General features: G+C 38.6%; 1 long non-coding RNA gene across 2 annotated transcripts in view; it reads left to right on the top strand.

The window, feature by feature from the left end:
- The first annotated feature begins 13139 nt into the window (after nt 1–13139).
- LOC144581937 (uncharacterized) overlaps nt 13140–22484 on the top strand; it is a 95504-nt gene continuing 86159 nt past the window's right edge. For both annotated transcript variants that reach the window (XR_013533412.1, XR_013533413.1), the window contains exon 1: nt 13140–13228. This is a non-coding gene — a long non-coding RNA (uncharacterized LOC144581937). The remainder of the gene's footprint in view (nt 13229–22484) is intronic.

The following is a 22484-nucleotide window of genomic DNA, read 5'->3' as shown; positions in this document are numbered from 1 at the left end:
ATCATCCTTCCTTTCTTATTCCTCTCCCTTTACTTCAGCCAGTAAGTCCCAAAGCCTTGTCTATCTCCTAAAAATCTCTTTGGTAAGTTTCTTTCATCTTGTTATCACTATCAGTAGTTTTATTCAGGATATTGTTTTTTTTTCCTCTAGAACTGGCCTCCTGACTAGGCTTACTATATTTATTATCTCTCTAATTTTACTTCTCTTATGGACCCAAACTTATGTTTCTGATACAAATTTGATCTTTTCACTATCCTATTTGAAAAGCTCCATTAAGTCCTTATTATATGCAGGACAGTATAAAAATTTCTGAACTTGTCTCCTGAGATTTTAGATAAGGAAGCTCCATGTTACTTTTCTTACACTTTTTTGTCTTAGTCTCTTTGGGCTGCTATAAAATTACCATAGACTAGTTAGCTCATATACAGCAGAAAATTATTTCTCAAGATCAAGGCACCAACATATTGAATGTCTGGTGGGGGTTCACTTTCTTTTTCATAGAAGGCCATCTTCTCACTATAACTTCATTGGAGGAAGGAGCAAGGGGAGTTCACTACGTCTTTATAAGGTATCAAATCTCATTTATGAGGTATCTATCCTCATGACCAAATCACTTCCCAGAGTCCCCATATGCAAATACTACCACATTGGGGATTATATTTCAACATATGAAATTGGGGGGAACACAAACATCTTGGCCATCGCACACACCTTTTCATCACCTTATATTCCAGCCATACTGGATCACCAGTATTCCCAGAAATTCCCAAGTTTATATATTTGATAGTCTTATTGGAGTAAGAGACTAAAGAGGCAGTATCGCTCAGTGTTGAGGGCCATGAGTTTTAGAATGAATTCAAATGGAGGCCTTGAGTCTCTGCTTTGCAATTTGCTAGTAGTAAAACCTGGTCACTAAAATAATGAAGCCCCAAGTTTCAGTTTCTCATCTATAAAATGAGGATTAAAATCACTCTTTTCAGGATTGCTATGAAAATTATCTATCTATCTACCTATCTATCTATCTATCATCTATCTATAAGATTAACACAATGACTGGAAAATAGTAAATAATATATAGTAATAATTTACTGTGGTTATGACTGTTATTACTATGATTACTATTTGTACTACTGTTGAATTCCTTTGCATTTAGTTGCTACATGTTTTGAAATTCTTAGCAATAGATATTGTTTTTCTGAAAGTGTACTCACATATTAGAAACAACTGAAAATAATTTAGGTTACTTTATTTTTAAATGGGTGATCAAGTTTTGTAGTATTACTCTGATCTGAAAGAAATTTAATTGTGAAAAAATATCCTTATAATCTAAGTTGCATGATTAACTGAAAACTACTTCAATAGATTATTTAAAAATATTCAGGGAAACATAAACACTTTGATGTAGTTGTACGGTTAGGATAAATATTTATTATCCAAACACTTTTTGGAAGAAAAGAGGAATTAATAATTATTAGGCAGAGACAAGAACAAACGAGAGTAGTTTCTGGAAAAGCCCCCTCTGCCCCCCGAGTTTATTTTTATCTTGACTGAGATTGAAAACCTTGGGTTGGAAAATGTTGAATGTAGAAATGTCTAACATTAAAATAAACACTGAAGTCAGTTACTCTCCTTTACATAAAGCTAAACTTACCTTTGCTAGATGTTATGACATGTGTGACAAATGTAACAAAAATATTAAAACCACAATGATCAGATATTTATTCATACAGAATTTAATTTTAATGAGGTAGAAGAGTAGTTTGGATATTTTTAAAATGTGGTAAGGATAAAGCAGGTCATATGTAAATTATAACACCTCAGCTGCCAAAATGTCCTTTGAGCTTTTGAGACAATAAAGAAATTCAGCATTATCTTTAATATTTGTGTGAAGATAGGAAGACACATGTTAAGCTAAAGGAGTTACTTAGTGTTCTTTGAAGGAAATGAAATGATGAGTATTAAAAAAACTAAATAAGCATAGTGTTAAAAGGCTGTTGTCACTGCTGGGGAGAACTCAAAAAAGAATCCTCTTTTCTCTTTGAAATCTAGTTTCATATGTATTTTACAACTTTTTACAAGAAAGGTGACGCAAAAATTGTTTTCTCTGCTTAGCTGGCATTCAGTAGTCTGCACATCAACAGGAAAGAAAAGGTGCAAGGAAAGTAGTTTATCTGTTAAAGGAACACATTCCTGATAGTATTCGCCTGCTAAAAATCTCACATGCATTTAATAAGGTGAGGTAGTAAATGTCCTGTTTTATCACCAGCTTTATTGCATGCTCATTAGGTGTGCACTATGTGTAGAATACTCCACTAAGCACTGAGATTTCAAAAGTTTGCAGAGCTTCTTCACAGAAGGTATTGGACAGTAACTTAAATACTATGAAATATGACTATGCTTAACCTGTCATAGAGAACAGCTTCATGAAAGAAAAACTCAATTTGTTTTGCCTGAGTTAATGGACTCTCCCAGTGTTTGTACATGGATTATTTTTCTTATATTTTCTTTCTGCATTTTTCATGTTGTAATCCCTAGATCCTATGTCTAGACCACAATCCAGTACCTTCGGTTTATGTTACTTTGTCCTGACATTTTAAACTAGATTCTGACTTTATGCTGCAGTTGACATACAAACTCAATAATGTTTGAAAAACATACCATATGCCCTCTAGATTTCACTTATAATTCACCTGGAGAGGAGAAGTGACATTTCTAGAAATGCTACATCACAGAGACCTGGAATTTCACAAAAAAATAAACTATAAGATTAAAAATTGGGAAAGGACCAATATAGCTGATTAGAGGCTCTTAGTGTGCCTCAGCCTCCTTGAAGTAGGAAGACAGTGAATAAAGATCCACTGTGTAAGCTTCGATTCAAGAAGGAAAATGGGAATCCCCTGGATCATAAAATACACCCCAGATTCTGGGGAGAAGAATACTGGCAAACAGGCCCATTGACGGTGTCCAGCTGATAAAAGTGAGTGAAGCCCCAGCACAAAAGAGAGGGAGAAAGCCTCCATTGATGACTCACCTTTGCACTGTAGAACCAGGAAACTCAGGCCAAGGGAGAGCACTTTCGTTTCCCTCTGCCCTGGAACTAACGTGCAGAGAGCCTTGGAGACACTGTGAGGGAAAGACACTGGGAAAAGCTGCAGACAATTTGACGTACTCAAACTGAGAGCAGGATGCCAGTTTTTAATCTGTTATCCTTTGGACAGCTGGCAGTGAGGCCATAAAAACATTTTAAACTCAGGACAGAGACTGAAGTGCCTGTTCTGAGTGGACTAGGGTCCTCCAAAGTCAGAACAGTGGAAAGCACCTCAGCAGTAAATGCTAGAATTGTGCTCACCTCTGTTGCAAGCGTGAGGGAGGAAGTGAGCACCTATAGCTGCAGTTTCTCCTGGGCAGCTAGACTCGCAGTCAGCAGCTTGGTGATGCAGAACTCGTCTGCGTGTGCCATTGCTGGATGTTCTAGTCTGCTCCCATGAGATCATGGTGCAGTGGGACACTCTCCATTCCATACCCAAGCAGATCTTGAGGCATTCAGATTACCTGTTCAAATGGTTCAGCAGCCTGAGTTGCCCTATTCCTCCTGTGCAGGGATCTTGGTGCAACAGGGCCTACTCCACTCCACACCCAGGCAGATCTTCAGGCATTTGGAGCACCTGTTGGTGTGGGTCAGCAGCCTGAGCTGCCCCACCCTTCCCGAACATAGATCCTAGCATAGTAGGACCCTTTCCAATCCACACTAAGTGATGTTTCTGGGCACTCAGAGCACCAGCTCTCCTGGATCAGCAACATGAACAGCCTTCCCCTCCTGTACAGAGATCCTGTTGCAATGGGTCACTATTTACTACATGTCCAGGCATGTCTCCAGGCATTCAGAGCACCTGCTTAAGTTGTTTAGCAGCGTGAGTCACCTTACCCTCCCTGTTCAGAGGGCTTAGTACAGCAGGGCCCTCTCTGCTCCCTGTCCAGGCGGATCTCCAAGCATCTGTAGGACCTATTCTCCTGAATTAAGTATTTAGGCTACTCCCCATTCCCACACAGAAAACTTGGGGCAGGAGGTTTCCCTGCTCTACACCTTGGCACACTTCTGGGTGCTTGGTGGCCCTCTATTGGATTCTCCCCCAGCATTGGTGCTGTGCCTCATGTTGGAGGACATCTATGTGGGCCTACCAAATCCAACCCTGTCCACTGTGACCCCAGTGCCCCTGGGACTGAGCAAGGAGCTCAGACCTGTGTGTACTCCATGAATCATTCCATTGCTTGAGGCAACAGAGCTTCTTCCAGTGAACAAGGATCAAGTATATGCCTAGCCACACTGGCACCAGCCAGCTCCTACTTACAAGTGCTGTCTAGTGGCTTGCAGGTCATACTGCACAGCCCAATATAAAACCTGCCAAAAGACACTCATAGTTCTATAGAAGGAAGGCCAAAAGACCTGCTCAACATTCTCTACAGTTGTACCACCTAGCGGGGGTGGGGAGCAGGAAAGAGGGAAAAGGAAAGAAAAAAAATAGTACTACATGAAAATAATTGCAAAATTTAGAAGTTCTAGTCTCTCCAGATAAGGAAGTGCCAGCACAAGAATGAAACATTTGAATGTAGCCACATCAGTAAAAAGATTGCATTAGCTCCTGTTTCCTAACCAAAATGGAAACCCAGAAATGACAGAAAGAAACTCAAGACATGGATTGCAAGGAAGCTCAATGAGATCTAAGGCAAGGTTGAAAATAAACACAAAGAGACTTCTAAGGCAATGCAGGAAAGGAAGGCAGAGATGAACATTGTAACAAAGCAAAACAAAACAATCATGGTGTCTGAAATGGAAAACCTCACTTAAGAAATTTCAAAAAACAATTGAAAGCGTTATAAATAGACTGGACCAAGTAGAGTAACGAATTTCAAAGCATGAACTGGGCTTCCAAACTAATTCAATCAGACGAAAATCAGAATCAAGAAAAAATAATCAGAAAAAAAGAACAAAGTCTCAGGGAAATATGGGATTATGTAAAGTGAACGAACCTAGATTTATGGGTATTTCTGAAAAAGAAGATGAAAAAGAAACAACCTGGAAACCATATTTGAGTGAATAATTCAAGAAAATATTCCTAATCATGCTGGTGAGGTAGACATCTTGATACAAGAAATCCAGACAATACCTGCAAGATACTATACAAAATAAATATCACCAACACATATTGTCACCAGACTGTCAACACTAAAAAAAAATCTTAAGGGCAGCTAGAGAAAAAAGCCAGATCACTTACAAAGGGAACCCCATTAAGCTAACAATGGACTTCTTAACAGACTATTTTTAGCATTCACAAAGTGAAGAAATTCTACAAACTTTATATTCTGCCAATCTAAGCTTCCTAAGAATAGGAAAAAGAAAATCTTCCAGACAAGCAAGGTCTAACAGAATCGGTTACCACTAGACTAGCCTTACAAGTGATCCTTAAGGGATTTCTAACATAGAAATAAAAGAATAATATCTACTGTCACAAAAACACACTTAAGTACATGGCCCAAAGACTATATAAAGCAACCACACAGCAGAAACTACAAAGCAACCAGCTAATAATTTCACAACAGGATCAAAACCTCATATATCCATATTAATCTTTAATGTAATTAAATACCCTGCTTAAATGGCACAAAGTGGCAAGGTGGATAAAAAGGAACAAGATACATCTGTCTGCTATCTTGAAAAGACCCATGTCACATGTGATAACATCCATAGGCTCAAAGTAAGCAAACAGAAGAAGATCTACCATGAAAATGGAAAACAAAAATAGCAGAGGTCACTGTTCCTACAATAGGTAACCCAGACCATATGCCGAGAACAGTAAAAATGGCAAAGAAAGGCAATAAAAATGATAAAGCAATCAATTAAAAAGACTTAGCTATTCTAAAAATATACTCAATCCAATATTTGTGCATCCAGAATCATAAAACAAGTGCTTGCAGAACTACAAAAGACTTAGACAGCTACACAATAATAGTGATGGACAATAACACCCTGTTGACAGCATTAGACACATCATTAGGGCAGAAACTAAAAATGAAACTCTGAACTTAAATTTGACACTTGACCAACTGGAGCTAATAGACATCTACAGAACACCCCACTCATTAACTACAGGATATACATTCTTCTCATCTGCCCAATGAACATAATTCAAGATTAACCATGTGCTCAATCATAAAGAAAATCTCAGTAAATTAAAAAAATCAGAATTATACCAACTATGCTCTTAGATCATGGTGGATAGGTTTTTCAAAAACATACAATTACATGGAATTTAAACAACTTGCTTCTGAATGAATTTTGGGTAAACAACAAAATTAAGGCAGAAATTAAAAAAATACTTTGAAATAAATGAAAACAGAACCACAACATACCAAAATCTCTATTATGCAGCAAAAGCAGTGTTAAGAGTAATATTTATAGTGCTGGATACCTACCTCAAAAAGCTAGAAATTTCTCGAATTAATGATCTAATATCACACAGAGGAGATAGAAAAAAATAAAAAGAACAAACTAACCCCAAAACTAGCAAATGAAATTAACAGTGAGAACAGATAACCTATAGACTGGTAGAAAATTTTTGCAAACTGTGTATCTGACAAAAGTCTAAAATTTAGAATATTCAAGAAATTTAAACAATTGAATAAGCAAAAAAGAAATAACTCCATTATGAACTAGGTAAAAGACATGAACAAATACGTCTCCAAAGAAGACATTTAAGTGGCCCACAAATATATGAAAATCGCTCCTCATCAATATTCATCTGAGAAATGCAATCTAAACCATAATAAAATACCATCTCATGCCAGTCAGAATGGTCCTTATTAAAAAGTCAAAAACAACAGACCTTGGAAAGGCTGCAGAGAAAAGGGAACATTGAAGCACTGTTGGTGGAAATGTAAATTAGTCCAACCACTGTAGAGAGCAGTTTGGAGATTTCTCAAGTAATTAAGTGTTGAAATACCATTTGATTGATCAATCCCCTTACTGGATTTCTAAAGAAAACAAATCGTCCTATCAAACAGACATATACACTTGCATGTTCATGAGAGCACTACTCACAATAGCAAAAACATGAAATCACCTTAGGTGCCCATCAACAGTAGATTGCATAAAGAAAATGTGGTACATATATACAATAGAATACTATGCAACCATAAAAGGAACGCAATCTTGTCCTGTGCAGCAACATGAGTGTTGCTAGAGGTCATTATCCTAAGTAAGTTAACACAGGAACAGAAAACCAAATACTGTGTTCTCACTTTATCAGTAGGAGTTAAATATTTGGGTGCTTATGAACATAAAGATGGCAACAGTAGAAACTGGGGATTACCAGAAGTGGTGATGTGGGAGGTGACAAGTTTAAAAGAAACTATTAGGTACTTTGCTCAGTATCTGGGTAATAAGATAATTTGTACCCTAAACCTCAGCATCACACAGTACTACCCATGTAAAAAATATTTATATGAACCCATTGAATCTAAAATAAGTTTAAGATAAACTGTAGGAAATATTTGCAAACATACATGAAATCTGGATTAATATTACAAATTTATGCAAAAACATTTATTAACCATATACAGAGTGCCCAGCTCATCAAACATGAGGGAATAGAGCAATCTAAAGAGCAATGAATTTCCTTCTTACAAGCCACTTTCATTTTAGTATATGTTGAAGACAGACAATGCCCTAAATATGTAATATACTATATCAAATAATGGTGTGTCTGTAGAAAAATAAAACAGAACAATGAGGCTGGGGTATGATGGGCATGAATAGAGGTACTATGTCTTGCAGGGAGATGCAAAAGCCACTCAGATAAGTCGTTTGTGCAGAAACTTGAAGGAAATGAAGGGCCTGAGGATAGGTTGGGGAAGAATATTCCACGTAAAGAAAACATCACTGCAAAGGCTCCAGTACAGAGGTGTAGTTGCTGCTTTCAAAGAATAATAAGTGCAGTTAGAGTCCAACAAACCATAAGGAAAATAAGAAGAGATAAGGTTAGAGGTTGGCAGAGGCAGACTGGGGACAGTCTTCAGGCCATAGGAATTGTGGCCTTATTGTGTGAGATACAAAGCCATTACAAATTTACAGCAGAAAAGGGATATGGTGTGATTTCCTTCTTCAAGGATTATTCTGGGTGTGTGTGGAGGATAAGCCGTAGAAATGACAACATTGAAAACCAGAACACTAGTCCTGAAGCTACCTGAATACATCATATGAGAGATAATAGGGTTTGGATTGGGCAGGAATGATAAATATGATGAGAAGTATTGAAATTCTGAATATCTCTTAAAGGTAGAGTTGATAGGATTTGTAGATCGATCAGCTGTGGGCAATAAGTTTGAGGGGTTAAGTTCAATTCTAAGTAACTGGTAATATCAGGCTGTCATTTAATAAGATTAAAAAGCATATGTTTGTGTAAGTGAGGGGTGTGTGAGTGTGTGTGTGCACACCTGTGTAAAATATCAAGTTAAGTTTTAGACATAATATGCTTGCATTGCAATTAGACAGCCAAGTCAAGAGGTGAGTAGGAGCTGGACACATTTGTTTGGAGTTCACATGAGGTTAGTGCTAGAGAATAAATTTGGGAATCCTCAGCATCTAGATGTTATTTAAAGCCCTGGATGTGGATAAGGTCACTGTAATGAGTAAAGGGAATCAAGTTTAAGACCTGAGCATAGGAACATTCTGAGATCTAGAGGTTGAGCGGATGGGATGCAGCAAGAAAGGACTGTAAAGAAAGGGCTAGTGAAGTAGACATACGCTATAAAAGAAAGTACTAACCCTGTCATGTGGTTTATCTGCTTAGAGATCTAATAAGATGTGTGATAAGAAAATATCGGCTGGCCATGGTTGCTTATGCCTGTAATCCCAGCACTTTGAAAGGAGTCCAGGAGTTTGAGACCAACCTGGACTACATGGCAAACCCGATCTCTACCAAAAACCCCACAAAATTAGCCTGGCGTAATAATGCACACCTGTTGTCCCAGCTACTTGGGAGGCTAAGGTGGAAGGATCACTTGAGCCCCCGAGTTGGAGGTTGCAGTGAGCCAAGATCATGTCACTGGTCACTGCACTCCAGCCTGGTTAACAGAGTGAGACTCTATCTCAAAAAAAAAAAAAAAAAAAAAAAAAAAAAAAAAAGAAAAGGAAAAAAAGGAAGAAAAGAAATAATTATAAATTATCATTAGATAATTAGCTGTGGCAACATGGGGTTCACAGGCAAGAGTGGCAAGGGCCATTCCAGTGGGAGACCTGGCCAAAGGCTTACTTGAGTTGACTGAGGAAGCTCATGGAGGAGATGAAGGAATTATTTCAAACACGTATACTGAAAAGACTGACTATTACTTATTGAGTGCTTCGGATATCTAGGCATCTCTCGAAGGACTTTATATGAATTAACTTTCTATGGGGAAGTTATATGTATTAGCTACAATTTGTAGGCAAGAAAACGGAGTTAACAGAAAGCCTATATAACTTGTATAATAACATACAGTAAGTGATGACGTGGGGATTTTTTTTTTTTTTGAAATGGAATGTCCCTCCATCGCCTGGGCTGCAGTACAGTGGCACCATCTCAGCTCACTGCAACCTCTGCCTCCCCGGTTCATGCAATTCTCCTGTCTCAGTGTCCAGAGTAGCTGGGACTACAGGCACCTGGCTATTTTTTGTATTGTTATTTTTAGTAGAGACGGAGTTTCACCTTATTGGTCAGGCTGATCTTGAAATCCTGACCTTGCCATCCACCTGTCTCAGCTTCCCAAAGTGCTGGGACTACAGGTGTGAGGCATTGTGCCCGGCCGGAGCAGGGATTTTTAACCAAGGAGTCTAACTTCAGGAATCTGGCTCTTAATCTCTATGTTATAGCAGACGATCCTCTACAATTAATTCCATAACTTCCTTATACTAAGACTACAAAAATGAAATGTGCCTTTTCATAGGAATAACATAGATGGTGATACTTTCATCAAATTTTTCTGCAATCATTTATCTTGCAGTTGACACCATTCTTCACCTTTCTTTTTCTGGCTGGAGGGAAACAGAGAAAGTGGGTGCTATGGTTTGAATGTGTCTCTTCCAAAATTCAGGTGTTCTTAATGTGACAGTATTAAGAGGAGCTTTTAGAAAGTGATTAGGTTATATACATTCCTCTGGCATAAATGAAATTTAAACTCTCGTAAAAGAGGCTCTGCACAATATTCAGTCCTTTTTCCCTCCTTGCTTCTGCCATGTGAGGACAGCGTTATCCACTCTGGAGGACACAGCAACAAGGCACATCGTGGAAGCAGAGAGCAACTCTCATTGGACACCGAATTCCAGCACCTTGATCTTGTACTTTTCAGCCTCCAGAACACGAGAATATATTACCCAGTTATAGGCATTTTCTTATAGTAGCACAAACTAAGACAGGAAGTAATATAACAGAAAATGGTAAAATAATACAGACATGAATAATGAAGTTTAAATGAAGATACAAACATTTAATAATCTTATGGCTTTCTTCTACTGAAAACAAAACACTAAAAAAGTCCCAGTTTATATGAATTATGGAAGAAGATGAAAAATGCACTGATTGTGCCTTATCTGATACATTGTACATATCAAAATATGTACCCCATGAATATGTAAAATTATGTTAATAAAAATAAAATATTGAAAACAAAAAAGAAGGCACCAAGTATATATGATTACTATTGTTACAGGATCTTTGGGGTGTCGATTTTCTGGCAAGAAACCTCTGTGGCTGTGATGCCTTCACCTGCATCCGGGAAGAATGAGGTACAAAGATAAGTAAGAATGAACATGAAGAAGATGAGCTTTATTGAGTGTTAGAATAGCTGAGAGGAGATGCACAGTGGCAGTAAGTAGCTCCTCTCTGTAGGCAGGTCCTTCATCCAGTGTTGGTTCTCAGCAGACAGATGGCCCTGGAGAGGATGGCTTCTCTCTGCTCACTGTTCATCCCACGTCTGTAGCTCTCAGCAGAGAGGAGGCCCCGAAAAGGGTGGCTCTTCTCTGCCTGCAGTTCATCTCTGCAGCTCTCAGAGGGTAGCTCCTCTCTGCAACTGATTGTTCCATCCTCTCTCTGCCCTCTTCGTCTCTGGCAATCCTCTCCTGGGCTCTGGCTGAATCCAGAGCTTTAATGGACCTCAGAGGGAGGAAGTGCCTGCCAATTCATCCATGGGCAGCCTTGGGCCAGTGGGAAGAGGCAGCACAAGTCCCCACACCAGTCTGTGGGACTGGCAGCTTGTCCCCACCCTTCAGGCCCTCCCTGGCCTGAAGATGGGGCCTTACTGGAGACCTGCCCTTTTCCACCCAGGAATCAGTCTGCCTCCTGCTGCCATTCATGGCCCCTAGGGCTTGGCCCCAGCCTCTGCTCTGAGATTGAAGCAGGTATCCGAAGCGGAGAGAGGCCAGGCAGTGGGAGCAGACACCCAAGAGCCTGCTCAGGGGATTGGGGGTGTCTTTCCTGGGGCCCCTCAGGGTGCAGGCTGCAGAGATACCCGGGTCTTGTGCCTGGGAGGGGGCTGCAGCTGGACTCAGGAGGGCAGATCTTGCCTGCTCCTAGCCCCCTCCAAGAGCACAGGGAGGCTCAGACCTGTAGCTACTGTTTGGGCAGGGATCCTGCCTGCTCATTAGAGCAGGAGGCTTGGGTCTGCAGCCACAGTTTGGGTAGCAGCAGCAGCACCAGGAGCTCCTGCTCCAACTCAGAAGAGGCAGGGCTCCCCATCAGTTCCCTGGAGTGTGCAGCCCTAGCACACCTCCCTGCTGCAGCTGGCATGAGGCAACAGCCACAGCCATCACTGTGTCCCAGGCATCATGGATACCAAGTACCAGGACAGACAAAGTCATCATTATCTGAAAGCTTATAATCTAGTGAAAACAGAAAAAATTAAAACATTATAAAACAGTGTGACATTATGTTGAATATTACATTAGTGCAGGTGCAGGTTCAGGTACAGTGGGAACACCAAACTGTAGGCCTAAGCTGGTCCAGACCTGGGAAGACTTCCCTCAGCAAGCACTGTGTAAGTTGATATCAGAGGAACATATGGTCTATTAGGTATATACTCTGTAAAACTCTCAACGTATAGCCGTTAGATAGACATATGTATAGATTAGGGTGAGCAAACTCATGGGCCCAATCTGGTCTTCCAGTTTTTTGTAAATGAAGATTCACTGAACACAGCTTTGGTCCATGACTGCTTTGTCAACACAGTGGCAGAGCATAGTGTCCATATAATATACAAAACAGAAAATATTATCTGGCCCTTTATAGAAAAAATTGCCAACTCCTGATATAAATAATTAACTTGTTACATGTATAAAGTTACTTATTGTAACTAACGTTTTCAAGGAACATTTGTAAAGATTTGTCATTAAATTTTTATATTTAAAATATTTTAAAATTAGTTTCTCAAATGAATTTTTTTAAATTAAAAAATATGGGTGAGCATTTTCTAAGGCAGTTTATCTACTAGTGCTTATGAGCTGTGGCCCCCTTAAGATGGGATGAGATCTCCAAATCATCACAGTCCCTGCCACTCCTTGTTTTTCCTGTATGCAACTCCTTGTCACTCATTTATATTATTTTTCTGGACCCTCTAGAAATTTGAGTGTTGATCCATACAAAGCGAATCCAAGATGTAGCATGTCTCTCTTCTCTAAGCAAATTCCAGGTAAGATAATCAATGGAAGTTCAAAGATTAAAATACAGGCAATTGGCGGAGGATATGGCACATGTGAATGATTATTTTAATATATTCTAACAAAGTTAAATGCTCATCATTTTTATTATGTTTCAGAGAATTACAGGGACTGAGATGGGAGCTTCTTATCTAAGAACAAGTTTCCCAGGAAGGATAAAGAAATAGATAATTTATTGGTCCCAATCTTCCACAGAAGCAGAAAAATATTGCCTCAGTGAAAGAACAATGTTGCAAGTGAGCGAGGACAGTCTAAATTAAGTTTCACTCTGATGAGGACGGTAGTTCTCATGATCGATACTGTCTTTGTAATTTTACCATTGTCTGTTACATTGTCTCCTCTGTGTTCCTTCTAGTTGTTTCAGAGAATAAAGAGTTATGGAAGGGACAAAAAAATCGCATTCCATTCTGCAGTGGACTGGAGGAAAAGTGTCTAGCTGGGAGAAGAATGGCTGCAGAGAAGGAAGCAGAAAGATGAGCTGAGAGAGTAAGTGGGGCATTAGAAACAAGGGATAACCAAACTGTGGGGTTTGGATCACTACAGAAGGCTCTACATTGTATTGTACATGATCAACAACAAAAGTAATGTTTTGCTGACTCTGGGCCTGAGGTAGGCTCCTTAAAAATCTCAGTGGAGAAAGAGAGGTCCCAGAGTGTGGGCTGGAAATTAACTGGTCTCAGGTGCAAAGAAGATTACAAAAGCATAGGACTTGGTGCTTCTCCTTGCAAAGCCAAAGAAAATTGTCGTTTAAATTGTAGCATCTGAGGTGTGGCAAAGATAAGATTCCTTTATCAAATCACACTACTAGTAAATGGATATCCCTAAAATTGTAGCTTAAAGTAATGCACTAAGAAACAAGTATGCAGGGTTCACTTGAGCTTAGAAACCTAAAATAATTTTCTTTTAGAAAATGTAAATAACAGTTAATTGAGGAGATAAGGAAAAGAATTGTAAGAATCAAGTCATATTTTTTAGTCTGTGATTAGGCTAATGTGTAACTTGTTAAGAACTGCTTTATTCCCTATGTCTAGATAAGAGTGCAAATGCAGATTCACTTGAGAGTTTTGCAAGAAGATTTAGCTACTTTTACTTTGTTAACGAATTTTTAAGATGCTCCATGATTCTTGCTGATTTTGTGCCTTGTTTCCTTCTCCCTTTGTTTAGTCTTCTCATCTTTTACTTTTTTTTTTAATTTTTTTCACCTCTTTATGTAAGAAAGTAGATAAGATATGGAACAATTTGGCAAATTGGCTGACAGAGCAGGAGGTGCATGGGAAAACCAAACCAAATTTCGTCTTCATTTTGTGTTTTATATTGCTGAACTTTACGAAACTACTGATGCTTTAATGCTTTTTGACCTATTAAGAAAACAAATTCATATGGTTCAACCTACTCAAAAATGCATCATGTCATTCCTCTTCCCAAGACAATTTCAGTTGCTTCCTGTGGCTACCAATGTAAAATCCAGACTCATTAGCCTGGCTGTTCCAGAGGGCTCATCAACAGGGCACAGCACTTCTTCTCTACCACAATTCTCTAATCCAGTTAAATTGGCCCCACTCAAAATCCACGTCCTTTAGAAGGCTTCACAGCTCAATGTAGTGATTCTTTCCTTCCCCAAGAACCCAGCATTGTTTATACATGTATACTGTAGAATACAGTGCACAATTAACCATGTGCTCATCTTTTAGTCTTGCAGTACTCTGGAACATGCTCTCTCAAACGGTTCTACTTTAATCACAAATTAAAATACAAACTGCTTATGAACAAAGCCATGCTTTAAGCATTAAAAAAATATCTGTTCACACACAGCACAATTGGAATTTGATTAAATATTTTTGACTTTTTTTTTTGGTCAACTTTTTTGTTGTTGTTGCAGTTGACTAATCAAGATTTAGAGAATCCTGCCTCAATTGATATATTTTGGGGAATTTAACAAATGGAAAGCCGTTATGTGGGCAGTTTTTTTGCTAATTCATGCCTTTTCTATATACTTTCTTTAGGAGAAGATTATTTGAAGTTCCTATACTTTGTTAGAATCTGCATTCCAAATTTCAAATTTAGTTGTTTTTGTTCAATAATCTTAAGTTCAAGGGAATTGTGATCAAGGTGTGAGAAGTGCATTTGTACTTGTGAGAGCATCTCAGCCTACAGTGGAATGAATCCTTTCACATAAATTATGCCAACTGTCTAAAAGAAGAAAATTACACCACACCTCATACAAATCCTGAGCTCCAGGGAAAGAGGCTCTGTGGGGGAAAGTTAATTTTAGGCAACCCACTGAATAACTTTTCTGCGTGTGACAGTGGGATGGATGTTCAGGGTACAGGCGCTGCCATGTGGCAGGCAGGGACTGCTGTGGAGCTGGCAGCAGCCCCAGGGTGTGACTGGCAGGGACTGTCTTGTAGCAGCTGGGAGCAACAGGAGGTGGCGGTGGTGAGTGTATGGCTGGCAGGAAGATGGCCATAAAGCTGGCAGTGGGAATTGTGAAGCAGTAATCTGGCTGGGGCTGCTGTCAGCAATCCCAACCAGGTACCGACCCTGCTTAGAGCTCTGTGAGAAATCAAGGGTTGATACCATCTGATTCTAAAAATAGTCAGGTCACATGAACTGGCAAAACAGACCATTTCAGGTATGTGTTGGATGACCTTCTTTGCCATGAATACCCATTACTGGTTATTTTCATGGCTTCTTGATTTTTCCCATTGAAAAAGAAATACCAGAAAACGATAAACTATTAGCAGCCTAAGGACAATCTTCAGTGATAGAGACCCTGGAATCCATCCCCATAAATGCCTAATTAAATGTTATGTCTCAACCCGTGATAAACGTGTGAAGCATGTGGCTCTTTTAACAAAGGTTTAGGATGGCAATGCTCAAAGGTAACTTTCATTTTTATAGAAACAACGTTGTAATCTAATATTAAAGAAAGGTCACCTTTGCTGGAAATTCACATTTGTGCTTTGCAATTGTTTTAATACAAAGTACATCCAAATGAAAGAACATTAGGGCAGCCAAGGTGAGCACTGGGCTGCTCTGGTACACACACACACACACACACACACACACCCCTTCCGAATGTACCCAGTGGATTTGCAAAGTGTTATGTGAAGAACATGACAATCTAAGAGCTGAACAAAGAGCTGAGCAAAGAGCATAGTTAGAGAATCCTTTGCCTTTATTGTGCTTGATACTGTCCACAAAAATTTCATTTTATAACATTCATTTATAGCAATAGGATGTGGATTGGGAATCCTCATGTTGGGAGTGAAGGAAACCATAAGATAATCCAGAGTTCAAGGAAATGAAACTATTACACTGAAGAATAACAACAGCTAATTTAAAAATAATTATGTCTTCATTTTTCACCATTTTCTCTAGTTTTTTAAAAATGTATTTGATGTGACCTTAACACTGTCACTAAAATTTTAAGCAATCTCTTCGTGATAACATCACTTAGCCCCATTTCGAAAGGCAAGTAACTCCTAATACAGTTTATTGTGAGAAGCAAAGTTTTGGGTGTGTGAATATGATTTGGGTACATTTTGCAAAAGAGGGCATCTTTCTCATTTCTGGCTTCGCTGGTAATTGAAGTCATTTTGGACGTTACCTGCTTTGTGTTTTAATTTACTCCTCAAGAGAATGAAGGATATTCTAGTATAATATTACTCTACTATATTCTTAAGACTGGTAATATGTAAAACTATAACTTCCAAATTATTGTGGGCTCCTTTAAACTAGAGTTTATAAAATTAAATAGCCCATTTTCCTAATACTCTTTATACCACTCAGTGAATAATATATAGCTATAAGATTTTCCTGCTTTAAACTTAATCTACCATTTTTATTAGTGTGTCAGTTACAGAACTGAATATACAAATTTGCTTATTTTAGTTTAAAAATAACAATTATTTGGTTGTATGCATGATAAAAGAATATTGAAAAAATATGGAGACAATTGCCAGATGTTTACTGCTAACTGCAGTTTTTGTTAATGCCATGTTATTTTATTTAATGTCTTAGGAAATCCTAAGCAATGCTCACGGCTGAATAATGCCTTGTAATATCACAAGTTGTTTTTCCCTCCTTCTAACTATAAGAATGGCAGCTTTCCAGCATTACTACTTTGGAGAAAAAAATTGCTCTCTAAAACCAGATTGTATTTATAAAATGTTTTTTAATAAAATCTTTTCAGAGAAATAACTTTGAAAAATTAGATAAACTGGATTTTGATGATTTCACGGGTCTCCTTTTTTTTGTACAATGCAAGTAAAACTGTTTCTGCAAGAACTCAGGATCAAGCTGACATAGGGCGGTCTATTGGGGGGAAAAGGGGAGGGCCAGTGGGAGGGGGAGGTGGGGAGAGATAGCCTGGGGAGAAATGCGAAATGTGGGTGAAGGGGAGAAGGAAAGAAAAGCACACTGCCATGTGTGTTCCTACGCAACTGTCTTACATGCTCTGCTCATGTACCCCAAAACCTAAAATCCAATAAAAAAATTAAAAAAAAAAAAAAAAGGGTAAATAGCTGTTAAAAGTTTCCCTGAACTGGAAACTCAGCTCTCCTTACTTACTGTGCACATCTGAAAATTCTTAACCTCACCTAAACGGTTAACTGACAAAATGGAGCTGATAATAGAAGCCCCATTACAGGAGCATTGCGACAGTTCAGTGATGTAATTCATGGAAGGACTTAGCCTAAAAGCTCACGGTGACACAAGAAAATAACTGAGCAGCAATGCTAGGAACCACATCCTTTTCTTCTAAGCCAATGCCTCATTCTCACATTACAGTACCTGGCTTTTGTCTTTAGGAATGCCAGTTTCATTTTTCTCAGCTGATGTGGACTGCTCATTAGCATTTCTGGAAATAATAGTTTCTATGGAGGCAATTCCCTGAGAAACAAAATGAAAGAAAGCAAACAAATCAACAATCACAACAGATATAATAAATCTATGGAAAAGATTAAAGCTGTAACAAATAGACTGCTTTGTTTTTCAGGAAATTTGCACCAAAATGATTTTTTTTTCCCCCTGTTGGCCAGGCTGAAGTGCAGTGGTGTGATCTTGGCTCACTGCAACCTTTGCCTTGGGTTCAAATGATTCTCCTGCGTCAGCCTCCAGAATAGCTGGGATTACACCCACGCACCACCACACCTGGATAATTTTTTTTTTTTTTTTTGTATTAGGGTTTCACCACGGTGACCAGGCTGGTCTCAAACTCCTGACCTCAAGTGACCTGCCCACCTCAGCCTCCCAAAGTGCTGGGATTATAGGTTTTACCTACTGCACCCGGCCATAAGTTTTCTTAAATGTACTTTTCAGCTTCTTTTATAATTCTTATAGAGGCTTAAAGGTGACTTAGGCTATCCTATAAAATGTAAATAGACCTTCCTGAGTCAAATTACAAATTTCTTACTGATTGCATTGTGATTAAGAAGAAATCTATTGAGTTCCTGCCACATCCAGGCTCTGTGCTGTGTGCTGCGGATTAAGTGGTCAGCAGGACGGACCTTCTCTGTTGTCCTGCAGCTTGCAGTGAAGTGGTGGAGTTGGAGATGCATTGTGTAATTATGAGTGTGGAAAATGAGGAGATGGGGAAAGACTAGGTGATATGGGAACACAGCAAGGGAATTTACCCTAATTTAGCTAGGTCATATATTATCTCTGGAGTAGGTAATATATGATTTCAACCCTAATAAAGAGACAAACTGCCTCAGAGACAGGTAGCTTTCTTCACTGGTAAAATAATTTTGTTGAGCCTTTATCATAAAGACTTACTTTTAAAAACTTCACTGCTGTTACTGACAGAGAATATTGGGTCCTTTTTTTTTTCTTTGCTATGCAGAATTACATAATAACTGGTTTGATAACCAGTTGTTGGCTAAGAGTGTGGAAGGTGCTTTACAGGATTTTAATACAAATTTGTGAAGTATTTTCATTTTGTAGATATAGAAAACTTAATAAAGAATGTTTCTAATGTCATCTGGGTAGAAAGTGGTGGAGAAAAAGATGTGTTCCAGGCCTGGCACTTCCAACAATGACAAGCTCGTCATCTCAGAGCGATAGCACCCAGTCAGAGCAAGTGAGTTTATTAGCAGGAGGCTGTCATTTCAGTTGTTCTATTCTTTGTTTGTTTGTTTGTTTGTTTTAGATAGAGCCTTGCTCTATAGCCCAGGCTAGAGTGCAGTGGTGCGATCTCAGCTCAGTGCAGCCTCCGCTGCCCAGGTCCTAGTTCAAAGAATTCTCCTGCCTTGGCCTCCAGAGTAGCTGGGATTACAGGTGTGCACCACCATGCTCAGTTAATTTTTATATTTTTAGTAGAAATGGGGTTTCACCATATTGGCCAGGCTGGTCTTGAACTCCTGACCTTGTTATCTGCCCACCTCAGCCTCCCAAAGTGCTGGCATTACAGGTGTGAGCCACCACATCTGGCCTATTGTTCTATTCTTTAAAATAAATCTTAATGATGAATAAAATAAAGAATAAATGGAACAAAACATTTTAGGCGCTTAGATGAAAACAATACTTCACTTGTTACTGAATGAGAAGGTGAGAATGTGGACTCCACAGGGCAAGGACCTTTGCTTGATATTCACTGATGAACCCAAATACTTAGAACACTGCCTGCTATTGAAAATTATTTGTTGAATTAATACAATGACAAATGATAAAAATTAATCATTTATCATTGTGGAGAGAAAAGATGCAGCACTTGTTCATATTTGAAGTTGTTAACTTCTCTCAAATTTTCTGAATCAAGCAAGGCATAGTGTCAGAACAATTTAATTGGCAAAATTACAGATTTAAAATTTTTATAAAGACTTGATAAAGGATTCTGATTTATCACTATCCTGCTGAAAAATAATGGGAAGATAAGGAAATTGCTTGATATGTAATGGGATAGGTTTATTTTTTAAGGTAGATATGAAGATGGAGTGGAAAGTTGCAGAAACAGTAGTATTTTAGGGATCAAGAGATAGTATTATAGGGATGCCTCTTCACACTGAAATAGCTTTTATTTTTTCATATCTCTTCCCTGCATGAAAAACTTGAGGACCTGGGGAGGTTGCCAGAAGTAATGAAGCACTCAGAACAATATACTTAGCATGTAAAACTAATTAGAAACATAAAAATAGTCCTACAAAAGTGAAACATTACCATATATATATAATATTATATATAATATATATAATATTACCATGTCACACAGGTAGAAAGTAGTGCTAATATTATATATACTATATATTTTGAGACAGAGTCTCATTCTGTCACTCCAGCTGGAGTGCAGTGGCACAATCTCGACTCACTGCAGCTTCCACCTCTCGGTCTCAAGCGATTCTCAGGCTTCAGCCTCTCGAGTAGCTGGGATTACAGGCATGTGCCACTTCACCGAGCTAATTTTTGTATTTTTAGTACAGGCAGGTTTTGTCATGTTGGCCAGGCTGGTCTCCAACTTCTGGCTTCAAGTGATCCACACACCTCGACCTCTCAAAGTTCTGGGAATATTACCATGTTTTAAAGAAAATTATTAATTGCCATTAGAAATCATGATTATACCTGTATTTATTTAGTCACTGGTTCATTCAATAAATTATTATTTGTGACACCTAATATGTGCTAAACACTGATTTGGTCCCTTGAAATAGATCAATGAACATAATGGACAAAGGTTCCTGATCTTGTTGCACTCATATTCTTAAAGGGGGAGACAGTATGCAATTTTAAAAAAAGAAAATTATTAAAATATGTGTTGTAGAGAAAAGAAAAAGGCAAGTGGGATAAGGCATGTTGGGAGAGGTGGTGGGCGGGCAGTTACAATTTAAGTAAATTGGTCAGGGTAGACCTCACTGAGAAGATGACATTTAACAAGAGGAAGCAGAACGACAAACTCAGTGAGGAAGCTAGCCTATAAATATCTGGGAAGAACATTCCAGGCAGTGGGAACAGACAATGTAAGGTTCTTAACTCAGGAGCATACCTGAAATGCTTGAGATAGCGCAAGAAGCTGTAAGAGCAAGAGAGAGAACGGGGGAGTGGGGGTGACGTTGGTGGGGGGGCGGTGGCGGGAAAGGATGAGGTTTGAGAGGGAGGACAGCCATGTCATAACTGTGGCATTGTAAAGCCTCAGGCATTTATTGGGCACAATCTGGGGAGACATTTGAAAGTCTTGTACAGAGTGATGGCATGAGCTGACCTATGTTTTTAAAGGATTACTTTGTAGGGGTCCAATAATGGAAAAGGGAGAACTAGTGAGGAGACCTGGAGCTTTTAAGGCAAGAGAGGATGGTGGACAAGGGTGGTTGTGGTAGACATGGTGAGAAGCAATCAAGGTATGGGCATATTTTAATTTACTGATAAATTGTTTGTGAGAATTAACAGAAAGAAAAATGAAAAGAACTGATTTTAAGCTTCTGACGTTAAATTAAACTTTGGTAAGCATGAATTGTAAAACCAGCATGAACTCTGCTTGGTTTGAATGTGTCCCCCCAAAAGCATGTATTGGAAACTTAATCTGCAATGCAGCAGTGTTAAGAGGTGGGGCCCCTTGGGAGGTGCTTAGGTCAGGAGGGGTCCACTCTCATGAATAGATTAATGCTGATTCTAAAAGGGCTGGAGGCTGGGAGTTTAATCTCTTTGTCTCTCTTACCCTGCTTTTGCTCTTCTGTCATGGCCTTTGCCAAATGCTGACCCCTCAATCTGGAGGTCTGACTTCCCAACCTCCAGATCCATAAACCAATAATTTATGTTCATTATAAATCACCCAGTCTCAGGTATTCTGCTATAGCAGAACAAAATAAACTAGGACAACCACCTCACTTTGTTAAGTAATTTTAATTTTAATGGAAATATTTTAAATGGTTTAATCATCCCAAATCATTAATTTCACCAGTGATTTTTTTGAAAACATTTTGATTGTATAAGGATAAATAGAGTAAGCCCAGGATTTAAATCCTGGATTTAGATTAGTATCAACTTTGGAATATGTTTTAAAAACTATTAGATGTTAGATATTCATCCGGAACAATTGGTTGAGACTCTCTGAAGATGGTGTCTGGGTGCTAATATTTTTTAGTTGAAAAGTTCCTCCGGTGATTCTAATATGTAGCAGAATTAGAAAGTTTGAAATATTGCTCATTTGTACCAAGTCAGGAGAAGTATTGCCCCCAGAAGAGAAAGAAGTCCATACTGGATCTTAGTATTCCAATAACGTAAATTTAATTTTTTTCTGAATAATTTAAAGGCAAAAATTCAAGCACCCAAAATATTTTCTTTTCCACTTAGCTCTCATGCCCAGTAAGGGTAGCCATTTATAATAGCTTTTTAGCTAGAACTCCTAGAAATTAGCACTTGCTCTCAGGAGATATACATATTAATTCTGAAAGTGATATTGATGCCAAGCCTAGCGTGAGGAAGGAAGCCATGTTAATCACATGGGTTTCAGGTCCATTAGAAACACCAGAGAGGGAGAGAAATTCCTTTTTGCCAAATGGAAAATGTCAAAAAATCAGCAGGGTAAAAAAGAATTGGATTTTCATGCTTCTAAGAAGGCGGAAAATATAAGCAAAACAGAGACTAAAAAGTGCCAGTTATTTCTCCTAAATAAGTTAATTTAGTACATGTCCATCACTAATTCAAAGATATTATCCTTTTAAAATTACCATTTCTTTAAAATGAAAATGTCTTCTTCTGCTTCAGGCTTCTTCTGAATCATGCCATCTCTCTACCTGCTGTTCCAAAATAC

Source organism: Callithrix jacchus, chromosome 3 (genome assembly GCF_049354715.1).
Source record: "Callithrix jacchus isolate 240 chromosome 3, calJac240_pri, whole genome shotgun sequence".
Taxonomy (NCBI): domain Eukaryota; kingdom Metazoa; phylum Chordata; class Mammalia; order Primates; family Cebidae; genus Callithrix; species Callithrix jacchus.
This window is presented reverse-complemented; position numbering and strand designations above follow the sequence as displayed.